The sequence below is a fragment of the Phyllobates terribilis genome, unplaced genomic scaffold, assembly GCF_046119375.1.
Source record: "Phyllobates terribilis strain yellow unplaced genomic scaffold, ASM4611937v1 Scaffold_5__5_contigs__length_657084704, whole genome shotgun sequence".
Taxonomy (NCBI): Eukaryota; Metazoa; Chordata; class Amphibia; order Anura; family Dendrobatidae; genus Phyllobates; species Phyllobates terribilis.
In genome coordinates, this window is record NW_027362765.1 from 653,259,330 (window position 1) to 653,274,683 (window position 15,354).

A 15,354-nucleotide genomic window follows, 5' to 3' on the forward strand; every position below is an offset into this window, starting at 1 on the left:
GGATGTTGTCATGACGACATCGGGTCGTCATGGCAACACCCGGGAAGCCTTTGCAGACTGCGCTGGAAGCCGGAAGAGGAGGTGAGTATCGCCGATCACCTCCCCTTGCCCCCGCAATGCCGCGATCGACTTCGATCGCAGCATCGCGGGGGTTAATGTGCTGGGAGCGGTGCGTGACCGCTCCCTGCACATAGTACCGGGTGTCAGCTGTGACAATCAGCTGACACCCGGCGGCGATCGCGCCCGCACAGCCTGTGTGCGCGCGCGATCGCGATGACGTACTAATACTGGTCTGGCTCTTAAGTCCCAGGGCACAGACGCGTATTAGTACGTCAGATGTTATTAAGGGGTTAAAGAAGGGGTGCACCGGTCCTGGAGATACTGCAATACCAGGTCAATGCGTGGAGTGGACAGAGCAAGCTCTTTTTCCATCTCCCTGTTCTAAAAATCCATTTAATATATGGTCCCCAGATAGGGGACGTATCAGATATTAAACTGATAAGAACAGATACTACACTTGATCTTAGCCAAAAGGCCGAGAAGCGATAACCAGAATTGGTTTCAAACTACGGAGCCACCCAAGGATCCTGAAAAGTCCATTTGTGGAGATGAGCTCCTGGACTCCCGTTAAGAAGACATGTTGTCAACCTCTAGATCCCTTACATGCCTGCACTTTTCGGCTTGCTGCTGCTGCAATCCACGCGTTTTAGATCTGCATAACTCCACCTCTTTAAACACAGCACCTTCACCCCCTGCTGTTCCCACCCGCCTCAACACCGTTGGAAGGGAGGAGAACCAATTAAGGCGGGGGGTGGGGTGGAACGAGCAGCTGTCTACCCTTAGCAGGAGGGCTCCTGATTACATACCTCTCCTGCTGCTGCTGCTGCTGGCTGTCCAGCAGCAGACTGAAGGTGGCTGCTGCTGTGCACAGGTATATAAAGGCTCAGAGCCTATTATGACACGCGCAGCCAGCGTTCCATTGCCACATTCCATCTACTGCAGGCAGGATACCTGGCTGGCTGAATGTCGCTGAGAAGCTCACAGAGACCGCCATAAGCAACAGTTTAACAGAATGCCACAGACTAATCAACCAAACTTTTTGGGTTGGGTTCTCTTTTATAGTCTGCAGGCATTAAATGAAAGAAGTCAGTGTTCCAGCAGAAGGAGACAACGTTTCAGAAAAGGCATTGTAGCAAACCAAAAAAGAAATTTTAAGCGCAGCAGAGTAACCAGCGCACATACCTGTTAGCTCAGGTGAGTTTAAAAGGCTGTTGTTGATAACAAGGGCATTTGCTAAATAGATGGTGTGTGTGCAACAATATACTGAAAGGTCAATTATATTGTGCAGCTTATCTCACCACCTGTAGTTATTTAGGTGAAAGCTCCAAAATGCTTGCCTAATATGTCTGTTTATCCAAAAGGAAGTAAAAAGGGAGAGCTAGAAAGATAGCATTGCATCACATTACATGGCAATGCAATGCACAGTTGCTGAAGTTGAACCAAAATGAGCTTGTAATCTGGCTTCTGCAACTTTGAACATGAAAAATCCAATGAGGAGAAGAAAAGCAAAGCCAAAGAGTCCATCCCAAAATCCGACAAACAAGCAAAATGAACAAAAAACATTGAATTCAATTCTTTCTGATTTTAGAAACTGCATTAAAGAAGGGGTGCACCGGTCCTGGAGATACTGCAATACCAGGTCAATGCGTGGAGTGGACAGAGCAAGCTCTTTTTCCATCTCCCTGTTCTAAAAATCCATTTAATATATGGTCCCCAGATAGGGGACGTATCAGATATTAAACTGATAAGAACAGATACTACACTTGATCTTAGCCAAAAGGCCGAGAAGCGATAACCAGAATTGGTTTCAAACTACGGAGCCACCCAAGGATCCTGAAAAGTCCATTTGTGGAGATGAGCTCCTGGACTCCCGTTAAGAAGACATGTTGTCAACCTCTAGATCCCTTACATGCCTGCACTTTTCGGCTTGCTGCTGCTGCAATCCACGCGTTTTAGATCTGCATAACTCCACCTCTTTAAACACAGCACCTTCACCCCCTGCTGTTCCCACCCGCCTCAACACCGTTGGAAGGGAGAAGAACCAATTAAGGCGGGGGGGGGGTGGAACGAGCAGCTGTCTACCCTTAGCAGGAGGGCTCCTGATTACAAACCTCTCCTGCTGCTGCTGCTGCTGGCTGTCCAGCAGCAGACTGAAGGTGGCTGCTGCTGTGCACAGGTATATAAAGGCTCAGAGCCTATTATGACACGCGCAGCCAGCGTTCCATTGCCACATTCCATCTACTGCAGGCAGGATACCTGGCTGGCTGAATGTCGCTGAGAAGCTCACAGAGACCGCCATAAGCAACAGTTTAACAGAATGCCACAGACTAATCAACCAAACTTTTTGGGTTGGGTTCTCTTTTATAGTCTGCAGGCATTAAATGAAAGAAGTCAGTGTTCCAGCAGAGGGAGACAACGTTTCAGAAAAGGCATTGTAGCAAACCAAAAAAGAAATTTTAAGCGCAGCAGAGTAACCAGCGCACATACCTGTTAGCTCAGGTGAGTTTAAAAGGCTGCTGTTGATAACAAGGGCATTTGCTAAATAGATGGTGTGTGTGCAACAATATACTGAAAGGTCAATTATATTGTGCAGCTTATCTCACCACCTGTAGTTATTTAGGTGAAAGCTCCAAAATGCTTGCCTAATATGTCTGTTTATCCAAAAGGAAGTAAAAAGGGAGAGCTAGAAAGATAGCATTGCATCACATTACATGGCAATGCAATGCACAGTTGCTGAAGTTGAACCAAAATGAGCTTGTAATCTGGCTTCTGCAACTTTGAACATGAAAAATCCAATGAGGAGAAGAAAAGCAAAGCCAAAGAGTCCATCCCAAAATCCGACAAACAAGCAAAATGAACAAAAAACATTGAATTCAATTCTTTCTGATTTTAGAAACTGCATTAAAGAAGGGGTGCACCGGTCCTGGAGATACTGCAATACCAGGTCAATGCGTGGAGTGGACAGAGCAAGCTCTTTTTCCATCTCCCTGTTCTAAAAATCCATTTAATATATGGTCCCCAGATAGGGGACGTATCAGATATTAAACTGATAAGAACAGATTTTTTTTTTTTTTATTTGGCTATCCCCTGCAGAGGGATAAAACCGTTTATTAAAACTTTAACAAATTACAAGCATAATTAAACAAATACCAAACGTTAAAAGACAAATGAAATTTACAAAACAAAAAAATACAAAGATTTTAAATAATTAGGTTCCATTGGTCAACAAGCCATTTTTTGGAAATATGTACATTCTTCTTTTTGTCAATTAAATAATAAGTATACATTTCACATAAACATAAACTTAAAACATCATTCACTGATAAAACATCTTGTTTAAAAATAGCAATGTTGCGCGCTTTCCAGAGAGATGACTTGGCGCAGTTCACTGTCTTCCAAGCCATTGTGTACTGGTCCATTGTGGGGCATTCCATAAGTCCGTATAGCACAGTTTTATATGTAAAGTCCTTGAGGTCTGCCACCCTTTCCAGTAGGGGGAGCAGTCTTCTCCAGAAATCCTTTGCAAAATTACATGTCCATAATAGATGTTCCACCGTTTCCTCTTCTTGGCATCCGGCTCTTGGGCAGATGGCAGACCTCACAAATCCTCTTCTGTATTGGAATGCCCGGCAAGGAAGACAGCGGTGCATGCAACTCCAAGCCAGATCTCTCTGTTCATTAAAAAGATAAAAAACGTTAATCATTTTCCAGATAGACATAGATTTGTCATCATCATATCTGTCAACATTACATATTTCCTCACTTTTACGTATTTCTTTATTTAGTTTCTTACTTTTTCTTAATTCCTCTATTTTCTTAGTCCCTAAATTAAAATCGGACACTATTTTCCTTAAAATCTCATAATGCGTCGACAAATTAAAAGCATGGGGCACAGATATATTAACTTCATACCATCCAAACTTTCTCATAAAAAATCCTGTATTAAAACGCATAAAAAAGGACCAATAGTGATTCTTAAAAAGGGCATTAAAACAGTAAACGAACAGATGGATTAAAAGAAACCTATTAAAATCTGGAAAATCTTTACCACCTTTTACTTTTGATTTCATCACGATTTCTCTTTTCAGCTTTTCCATTTTTGAGTTCCAAAAGAAGGTAAAGCAGGTTTTGGTTATCTTTTTTAAAACATTAACAGGCGGGGGGAAAACCATGCTAAGATACAATAAAAGAGGTAAAATCACCATCTTTAAAACCAATACTTTACCCTCCATTGTAAGTCTCCTCATGTTCCACATACATATTTTCGTATTTACTTTCTGTGTAACTGTTTCCCAACTATTATAACCATCATTATTTTCAGTGAATGATATACCTAAAATGGAAATGGATTCGGAGACATTAATTGGTACATCACGTAAAATCATCCCCCCAACACTTAAAATGTTACACTTATTAAAATTGATTTTAAAACCAGAAGCTAGACAAAAGGATTGCACTTGATGGAGAGTGGCCGTAAGTGATGGTGCATCTGTACACAAGACCGCCACGTCATCCATGTAGCCTACAACCTTGGCCTCCAAACCACCGCTTCCAGGCAGAGGGACACCGCATATCTGTTTATTTTGGCGTATTGCACATAACATTGGTTCCAGTGCACAGATAAACAGTAGCAGGGACAGAGGGCATCCCTGTTTCACCCCTGACCGTAAAAATACCTCTTGTGTCTTAAAACCATTCACTAAAATCTTACTTGTACAATCCTTGTAAAATGCTTTAAGCGATAGTAAAAACCCTTCTGGTATGCCCATTTTCTCTAAAACTTTAAAAAGATAAAAGTGTGAGACACGGTCAAATGCTTTTTCAAAATCAATAGATAAAATCGCCATTTTCCCCTTTCTGTCTTTCACATCCTCAATACAGTCTTTCACTAAATTCAGATTGTCCCATATACTGCGCCCCGGCACCCCACACACTTGATTAGAATGAATAACTTTGCTGATGACTTCTTTTAGACGATTTGCACAAATTTTAGCCATTATTTTATAGTCACAATTTAAAAGTGTTATTGGTCTCCAGTTTTCTAATTTTGATTTATCACCTTTTTTGTATAGGAGGGAGACTTCACCTTTCTTCCAGGAATTTAATAAAACCTTATTATTAAAAACCTCAGTAAACAAATAAAACAAATCATCTTTTAAAATATCATAAAAACATACATAAAATTCTATTGGGATGCCATCAGGACCAGGGACCTTTCCAGTTTTAAAACTTTTAATAGTTTTTAACACTTCTTGTTCCGTTAAAACTTGGGATAAAAACTCTTGGGATGCGGGATCTAAAACAGCTGTTAGTCCTTGCAGCGAATCATCCATTAATTTATTATCTATATTTTTTCCATTAAAAAGATTAGAAAAAAAACCCTCAACTTTACCCAGCATATTTTTTATATTATTCTCACCATCTATATGGTCAATTATCACTTTTTCTTTTTTATTTTTCCTAAAAAAATATCTGGAACACTTTTCATTTTCTTCTATATGTTGTACTCTAGAACGAAAAATTATCTCTTTTCCTTTTTGTTCTAGCCATTTTGAAATCTCTTCTTTTAAGTTTGAAATATCAAGTTGTACATCTATCCCATTGTCTCTGAGCTTAAATAATGTTTGTAGGCGGGTATTTAAAATTCTATATTCTTCATATTTTTCTTTGGCTCTACATATACTCTTTTTAATAAAAAAGTCTTTTATTTTTACTTTCATTCTATCCCACCATACACTCATAGTCTCATTTGTTTTTTTCCCTTTTCTACATTTCCTATAAAACTCAATAAAATCTGATAAAATCTGCGGGTCGGTTAAAAGGGATACGTTCATTTTCCAGCTTTTCTTACCACATTTTTTGTTGTCATTTACTTTTATGGTAAAGGATAAAAGTTTATGGTCTGAAAATATATTAGTTAAAACTTCACATTTGGCAGGTATTGTTTTATCTGAACCAAAAATAAAATCAATCCTAGAGCTACAATTAGCATTGCTCCAAGTGAAACCGGCATCCTCTGTGCTGTCACTATGACACTCTTTATATATGTCTATCAATTTAGCATCTTTGACTATATCATGTAGCATACCTGAGGTTTTATCGTAGTTCCTGCTTACAGAGCTGGAGCGCCGGTTTTCACCTTTTAAAACACAATTAAAATCCCCTGCTAAGATAAAAGGTTCAGAGTTATTAATAAATAATGGTAAAAGATCAAGCATTTCGGCTCTTTCATTTTTCTCTGGGGATCCATAAAAATTTAAAAACTGCCATCTAATACCATCAATAAAAGCTTTCACTAATAAAATACGACCTGGTAAAATTTCCTGAATAAAATCAATTAAAACGTTCCCTTTAAAAAGTATGGCTACACCCGCTGATCCTGCAGCATTCGATCCGGACCAGACAGATGGCCCACACTTCCACTCATCTTTATATTTTTGATATGACATTTCATGTGGGATATTACATTCTTGCAGAAAAAATACAGATGCAGTAAAACACGTAAAAAAATTAAAAAGAGCAGTTCTTCTCGTGTTAGATTTTATGCCTCTCACGTTGAGGGAAATACCTTTGAGTTCAGCCATCATTAGAAAATGTAAAAATTTTACTTAGGTAACTAAGAGCAACGGATTTACCTGTCCGATGAACCTGATCAGACCACTGGGCTTGCGCCTCCCTCCTCATCTGATAGTATCGTCACGAGAGTCTCCGTGGAGGAGGAAAGATTACCACATTTATATAAACCCGACGCTACACTGGCATAGCTCGGAGGGCTGGCTGGCAGAACCCGCTGGGTCTCCATTGGCTGGCCATGCAGTTCCTCATCAGGTGGGTCCCCGAGGGGTTCCGCCGCCCCTGTTTGACCTGTAGAAGGTCGTCCTATAGGAGGAGGTTGCGCACAAGGCAGAGCCTCTGACTCTTCAGAGGCAGCAAGATCCCGGTCCCCACCTGTAGCAGCGGAGACCGAAACCCCTGAGGGTCCAGCGTCCACGTCCCCTTCTGGAGAAGTGTCCATCTGTTCACCTCCTGCTGCCTCCTCCGAACCACCCTTTTTCTTTTTCTTAGGACCCACCTTTATCCACTCAGCGCCCTCAGCCCTAGGAGACTCAGACTGGGCATGGGCTTCTGTGTCGGCCTTTTGCCGGTCCCTTTTGACCTTACCAGTAGTGCCCTTCTGCTCCTTCTCAGCCCTCCTTTTGGACTCCTGCAGGTCCTGCAGCCAGGTTTTGGGATTTGGTATTTTACCTGTCATAGACTCTGGAGACACTTCACTATTTGGTACGCCCTTATTGTCTCCAGAGGCTCCAGGTTGTTGTTCCTCCTCCTGAGGGGTGGTCTGATCTTTTGGTCCTTGGTCGGACGTCTTGGACTTCCCCTTTTGCTCATCTTCCCGAAATCTGTGAGGGCAAGAAAAATAAAAGTGACCTGGAGTCTGGCAAAAACTGCATTTCTTTTCCTTAGGGCATTCTTTTGTCTCATGTTCTTCACTAGCACAATTTCTACATGATACATGACAGTTTTCTTTTGAATGACCATAGCGCCCACAATTTCTGCAATATACTGGCATCCCAGAAAAGAAGAAATCCCCATTTGTTTGCCCAATTTTGAAACGGGCAGGGGGGAGCCGTATACCACCTGGTGTATTTGGATCTCTTGTACACTTCACAAGGAATTTCCACTTAGATGTCCATATGTTATATTCGTTTAATATCTTCCCAATACATTTAACACTTTTAAAATAAATTGCTAGAAATGACATTACTTCTGGAGCAGAAACAAAGGGCGAAAATACTTTTACAATAACCAGTCTTACCTCATCCAGGACGTGCTCAACAATTTGTATCCCTTTCAAAACAGGACTATTTTCAACTTTTTTTAACTTTTCTAGTACATCTCTAAAAATACCTTCTCCGGTGAATGTGATGTCATAGTCACCTCTTCTGGGATAATCCTGGATGGAGAGAATTTCATTCCTTTGTACGCCAAGAAGGTTCCTGAGCACGTCCTGGACTACATACCCTAATTTCCTCATATCCGAGCCACCCGCCGTGAAGTGAACTCGGATAGAGTTTTTTAGCCTCGCATAAAGAGGCACGAGGTTAGGGTCAACCTCCATGGAAAAACGCAACAAGGTTGCAAATTGCAGCCGCTTGCAATCTGCGCTCCCAGTGTTCTTGCAGCGAAAAACACCTGGAAGCTGGGGGATCGCAACTCGTTACCCTGGGACTAAGCCCTCTCCCTAATAGCAGCAAGCAGGTTAAGTCCACCAAAGTGGACGATCCTGCCAGGCCAAGGAGAGGGGTACCCGAGTGCCCTTCAACCACAATCTCCTGCAATAAAGCACTTGATCGTAGCCAAAAGGCCGAGAAGCGATAACCAGAATTGGTTTCAAACTACGGAGCCACCCAAGGATCCTGAAAAGTCCATTTGTGGAGATGAGCTCCTGGACTCCCGTTAAGAAGACATGTTGTCAACCTCTAGATCCCTTACATGCCTGCACTTTTCGGCTTGCTGCTGCTGCAATCCACGCGTTTTAGATCTGCATAACTCCACCTCTTTAAACACAGCACCTTCACCCCCTGCTGTTCCCACCCGCCTCAACACCGTTGGAAGGGAGGAGAACCAATTAAGGCGGGGGGTGGGGTGGAACGAGCAGCTGTCTACCCTTAGCAGGAGGGCTCCTGATTACATACCTCTCCTGCTGCTGCTGCTGCTGGCTGTCCAGCAGCAGACTGAAGGTGGCTGCTGCTGTGCACAGGTATATAAAGGCTCAGAGCCTATTATGACACGCGCAGCCAGCGTTCCATTGCCACATTCCATCTACTGCAGGCAGGATACCTGGCTGGCTGAATGTCGCTGAGAAGCTCACAGAGACCGCCATAAGCAACAGTTTAACAGAATGCCACAGACTAATCAACCAAACTTTTTGGGTTGGGTTCTCTTTTATAGTCTGCAGGCATTAAATGAAAGAAGTCAGTGTTCCAGCAGAGGGAGACAACGTTTCAGAAAAGGCATTGTAGCAAACCAAAAAAGAAATTTTAAGCGCAGCAGAGTAACCAGCGCACATACCTGTAAGCTCAGGTGAGTTTAAAAGGCTGCTGTTGATAACAAGGGCATTTGCTAAATAGATGGTGTGTGTGCAACAATATACTGAAAGGTCAATTATATTGTGCAGCTTATCTCACCACCTGTAGTTATTTAGGTGAAAGCTCCAAAATGCTTGCCTAATATGTCTGTTTATCCAAAAGGAAGTAAAAAGGGAGAGCTAGAAAGATAGCATTGCATCACATTACATGGCAATGCAATGCACAGTTGCTGAAGTTGAACCAAAATGAGCTTGTAATCTGGCTTCTGCAACTTTGAACATGAAAAATCCAATGAGGAGAAGAAAAGCAAAGCCAAAGAGTCCATCCCAAAATCCGACAAACAAGCAAAATGAACAAAAAACATTGAATTCAATTCTTTCTGATTTTAGGAACTGCATTAAAGAAGGGGTGCACCGGTCCTGGAGATACTGCAACACCAGGTCAATGCGTGGAGTGGACAGAGCAAGCTCTTTTTCCATCTCCCTGTTCTAAAAATCCATTTAATATATGGTCCCCAGATAGGGGACGTATCAGATATTAAACTGATAAGAACAAATACTACACTTGATCTTAGCCAAAAGGCCGAGAAGCGATAACCAGAATTGGTTTCAAACTACGGAGCCACCCAAGGATCCTGAAAAGTCCATTTGTGGAGATGAGCTCCTGGACTCCCGTTAAGAAGACATGTTGTCAACCTCTAGATCCCTTACATGTCTGCACTTTTCGGCTTGCTGCTGCTGCAATCCACGCGTTTTAGATCTGCATAACTCCACCTCTTTAAACACAGCACCTTCACCCCCTGCTGTTCCCACCCGCCTCAACACCGTTGGAAGGGAGGAGAACCAATTAAGGCGGGGGGTGGGGTGGAACGAGCAGCTGTCTACCCTTAGCAGGAGGGCTCCTGATTACATACCTCTCCTGCTGCTGCTGCTGCTGGCTGTCCAGCAGCAGACTGAAGGTGGCTGCTGCTGTGCACAGGTATATAAAGGCTCAGAGCCTATTATGACACGCGCAGCCAGCGTTCCATTGCCACATTCCATCTACTGCAGGCAGGATACCTGGCTGGCTGAATGTCGCTGAGAAGCTCACAGAGACCGCCATAAGCAACAGTTTAACAGAATGCCACAGACTAATCAACCAAACTTTTTGGGTTGGGTTCTCTTTTATAGTCTGCAGGCATTAAATGAAAGAAGTCAGTGTTCCAGCAGAGGGAGACAACGTTTCAGAAAAGGCATTGTAGCAAACCAAAAAAGAAATTTTAAGCGCAACAGAGTAACCAGCGCACATACCTGTTAGCTCAGGTGAGTTTAAAAGGCTGCTGTTGATAACAAGGGCATTTGCTAAATAGATGGTGTGTGTGCAACAATATACTGAAAGGTCAATTATATTGTGCAGCTTATCTCACCACCTGTAGTTATTTAGGTGAAAGCTCCAAAATGCTTGCCTAATATGTCTGTTTATCCAAAAGGAAGTAAAAAGGGAGAGCTAGAAAGATAGCATTGCATCACATTACATGGCAATGCAATGCACAGTTGCTGAAGTTGAACCAAAATGAGCTTGTAATCTGGCTTCTGCAACTTTGAACATGAAAAATCCAATGAGGAGAAGAAAAGCAAAGCCAAAGAGTCCATCCCAAAATCCGACAAACAAGCAAAATGAACAAAAAACATTGAATTCAATTCTTTCTGATTTTAGAAACTGCATTAAAGAAGGGGTGCACCAGTCCTGGAGATACTGCAATACCAGGTCAATGCGTGGAGTGGACAGAGCAAGCTCTTTTTCCATCTCCCTGTTCTAAAAATCCATTTAATATATGGTCCCCAGATAGGGGACGTATCAGATATTAAACTGATAAGAACAGATTTTTTTTTTTTTTTTTTTTTCTCCTCAGACGAGGAAATTCCACAGTCTATGGAAACCAGACAAAGGAAAATTCCATCAAAACAGCTGCGTCAAATCCAATACGCAATTTGCTGTCCCCATCATCATCGGAAATATTTATTTCATATTTCAAAACAACAATAACAAAAATCAAGAGGTACTAACAATATATCTCCACTTTTTAACTTTCCATATTCCCTCCGCATCCACTTCCCCTCTCCTCTTTTTGTCCCATAGGAAACACACATACATCTTCCCCAAAATCACCTTCACACTATCCTTTACAGCAATTTCCTTCCTTTTAAACACATACACATTCCTCACATCCCATAACACTTCCTTTATACATGCAAGCATCAACCACAAGACTCTTTCCTTCGTCCCATCACATATTCCCAAACCAAACATAAACAACTCAAAAGACAACAAATTCACACCACACAATTCTTTACACAAAGGCCCCATTCTCCCAATCACATCTCTAGCATACTGGCAATTCCAAAAAACATGCAACACACTTTCCCTTCCACCACAGCCATTTCTTGGACACATTTCACTCCTCACCAAACCTCTATTCCTCTGAAATTCTCTCACAGGTAATATTCCATGTAAAGACTGCCACACAACTTCACTCTGTTTGTTGGTCATACCACTCATCCGCACTTTCTTCCAAACCTTCTGCACATCACCACCCCTAACCATATTTATTCCACATTCTACCTCTCTACATTCAATCATCCTATACATAGCCTTCTTATTCTCCAGCAATCTCACATCTGCATCACACAGTTCATACCTCACCAAAAACTTATAAACCCACACATACCATACAGGCACCTCAAAAGCAATCGGACATCGCAAATCCCTTTCTTGCCACTTTAAACGAAACAAATACGCTCCAAATAAATACCTACACATAGATGAAAACTTTCCATCCGCCCTAATCACTTTCAAAACAAACACAACGATATTCACACCAAAAAACACGTCCAAATTCGGAAAACCCAAACCACCTTTTTCCACTCTTTTAACCAAAATTTCTCTCCTAGCTCTCTCCATTTTCGAGTTCCACAAAAAAACAAATAAAATTCTATTCAAGCTTCTCATACACATATATCCTGGTGGAAATACTACCGCAATATATAAAAATATTGGCAACACCACACTCTTAACAATTAAAATCTTCCCAAAAAAGGATAAACTCCTCAATTTCCAAAAATTCAACTTCTGCTCAACTTTTCCTTTCGCATCATCCCAACTTTCTTTCCCATCCAAACTCTCTGAAAACTTCACACCCAAAACTTTAATAGGTCCATTCACTACATTCACACCTACATCCCTACTTAAACTTCCGCCTCCAAAACCCTTACACTCACTCTTTTCCCAATTCACTTTAAACGCAGATGCACCACAAAAAATAGACACTAACAACTTCACCCGCCTCACCGAACATTCAGAATCACATAATACACACACGTCATCCATATAACCACTCACCTTCCATTCTTTTCCTCCACCTCCCGGCACTTGCACACCACGAATTACCTTATCTTTCCTCAGCATACACAACAATGGCTCAATTGCACAAATAAATGCTACAGGGGACAAAGGACACCCCTGTCGCACACCCGAAAACACATTCACTTTCCTACCCACATACCCATTCATTAAAACACAGCTATAAACACCCGCATACAAACTTCTCACTCGCCCAACAAAATCAGCCGGAAAACCCATTTTTAACAACACTCTGAACAAAAAACCATGCGACAACCTATCATAAGCCTTTTCAAAATCCAAACTTAACAAAAATACACTCTTCTTACGACCCATGCAATCCCATAGACAATCTCTTAACATACACACACACTCATGAATCCGCCTCCCAGGTACCGCACAACACTGCTCATCCCCAATCACACTCTCTATCACATCACGCATCCTATTAGCCATAAGTTTTGCATAGATTTTATAATCACAATTAAGTAACGTTATTGGCCTCCAATTCCTCAGACTTTTCAAATCCCCTTTCTTAGGAATTAACACAACCAAACCTGCACGCATACTCTCAGTCACCTCCATGTTTCCCCACATATACTTACATACATCCACAAAGTCCTTTCCAATCACACCCCACATCACACGATAAAATTCTACTGGGAGGCCATCCTCCCCCGGCGTCTTATTCAAAGCCATACTACACATAACCTTCCATACCTCATCACCAGTCACCTCACCCATCACTCTCTCTCTTTCTGCTTCACTCAACTTACTCTCTAACACACTCAAAACATCATTCTCCAAACATTCATCCCTCTGTTTCACTGCATACAGATCCTCATAAAACTTAGCCACCTCTTCACACATATCCTCTCCACTCACCTCACTTCCATCTGCTCCATACACCACGCTCATACTCTGTTTCTTTCCAAAAACTTTTTTAAAGAAAAACCGAGAACATTTCTCATCCTGCTCCATCTTATCAATCTTTGCCCTAAACACTATGCTTCTCCCTCTCTCCAACAAAAACTCACTAATCTCTTTTTTTACCTCTAAAATATCCTCCTCCACCTCAACTCCTCCTTCCCTTAACTTATACAAAACGCTCAACCGCGCGTTCAGTTTAACAAAACTCTCTCTTTTAATTGCTGCATACTTGTATCCTAAATTTTTAAAGAACATTTTTGTTTGTTTCTTCACCCAGTCCCACCACTCACAAACATTCCCAAACTCATTTTTATGCTTACACCATTCTTCATACCGCCTTTCATACTCCTTTCTCACATCTTCATTCTCTAACAGTTTAACATTTAACTTCCACAATCCTCTCCCAAACACTCCATCAACTTTTATATCCAACTCACACAACATACACACATGATCTGAAAAAAGAACGTTTTCCTGCCTATAATTAACAGAAACCATATTTTTAGAAATAAAACAATAATCCAATCTGGATTGTACCCTACCACTCTCAGAAAAGAAAGTGTTCAACAAAGGATTCATGTTACACACGCGCTGCATATCACACAACCCAAAATCATTCACTAACTCCAATAATGCTTTCCCAGACACATCCACATTCACTCTCCCCACATCACAGTTCATATCACCCACAATTACCACAGGTATTCTTCCTGGAACAAAAAGCTTAATTTTTTCAAATAAATTTTTGCGCTCATTTTTTTCAACTGGCGCATAAACATTAATAACACAAAACTTTACATTCTTGTATACAAAATTAGCAAGGATACATCTCCCCACCTCAATAACCAAATAATCACTCAAAACAACCTCCCTTCCTTTAACCAAAATACCCACACCATCATTCTTATTACATGCACTCCCCGACCACACAGACGCTCCATAAGACCATTCATCCCCTTTCACACCATCCACTACCCCACATTCTTGTAAACAAAAAATAGATGCATTTTGCATAGCTAAAAACTCAAAAATAGCAGCTCTTCTTACTTTACTTTTAAACACTCTTACGTTTTGGGACACTATGGTAAATCCCATAATACTTCTACTCCTTCACCAATTACACAAAGAAATAGCCTTTGGCCTAAACCAAAGCTCACAAGAGGACAAAAAGAAAAAACATTTACAATATTATATGGTGACACTATCCAGCACCACCACTATCCTCCTCCGCCATCAGAACAGAACAGCTGGTTTCCGACCCGCTGGCTTCACCAGCCACACTCCTCATTCTGGCAGTTCTGATCTTCCTCTGAGGCTCACTAAAATCTGCATCATCACTGCCCCCACCATCCTCCCTACGACTCTTCTTTGCACCCCTATCATCCTCCGAAGAAAAATCTTCAATGTTTTCAGGACCCGAAGGGTGTTCAGGACTGTCGGGTTCCGAGATTTGCACTTCACATCCTGTTGCGTCCATTGCCTCTCCAAAAGTCATCATCTCAGGCAGCTCTGCTTCCACCACTTTCCTAGATATTCTCGCAGACACTGCCTTTTTCTCCACCTTTGCCACTTCCCTCCAGAACTCCTTTTCTTCCCTCCGCTTCTTCCTCATTTCTTCAGCAGAAGAAGAACATGGTCTCAGGGACACCTCCTCTGGCGCCGTAGAGGGAGAGGCTCTACCAGTTTCCCGCCTCCTTCCCTCTCTCTCCTCCCTCTCCAATCTTTCCAGCACTTTCAGTGCGCTTGCCATCTGCCTCCTCTCCAGCTCCTCCTCCTTCTGTTCTTTATCAGAACGTCTAGGTGCACTCATAGGACAGTCCTTATACATGTGATCACTACTCCCACAGACATCACAGGACTTGGCCTCTGGACACTGGTTGGCCATATGCCCCTCCTTTCT

The 15,354-nt window shown here is 42.0% G+C and overlaps 5 non-coding genes across 5 annotated transcripts; all 5 read right to left on the reverse strand.

Moving 5' to 3' along the window:
* Window positions 1–356: 356 nt before the first annotated feature.
* On the reverse strand, window positions 357–547 carry LOC141275070 (U2 spliceosomal RNA). The gene has a single exon (XR_012323324.1). It is a non-coding gene; the product is annotated as a U2 spliceosomal RNA (small nuclear RNA).
* Window positions 548–1,662: 1,115 nt separating this feature from the next.
* Window positions 1,663–1,853, reverse strand: LOC141275071 (U2 spliceosomal RNA). Its single transcript, XR_012323325.1, has one exon. It is a non-coding gene; the product is annotated as a U2 spliceosomal RNA (small nuclear RNA).
* A 1,114-nt stretch (window positions 1,854–2,967) lies between these two features.
* On the reverse strand, window positions 2,968–3,159 carry LOC141150550 (U2 spliceosomal RNA). The gene has a single exon (XR_012246725.1). It is a non-coding gene; the product is annotated as a U2 spliceosomal RNA (small nuclear RNA).
* Window positions 3,160–9,549: 6,390 nt separating this feature from the next.
* LOC141149904 (U2 spliceosomal RNA) lies at window positions 9,550–9,740 on the reverse strand. The gene has a single exon (XR_012246183.1). It is a non-coding gene; the product is annotated as a U2 spliceosomal RNA (small nuclear RNA).
* A 1,115-nt stretch (window positions 9,741–10,855) lies between these two features.
* Window positions 10,856–11,047, reverse strand: LOC141150720 (U2 spliceosomal RNA). The gene has a single exon (XR_012246846.1). It is a non-coding gene; the product is annotated as a U2 spliceosomal RNA (small nuclear RNA).
* Between the last annotated feature and the right edge of the window lie 4,307 nt (window positions 11,048–15,354).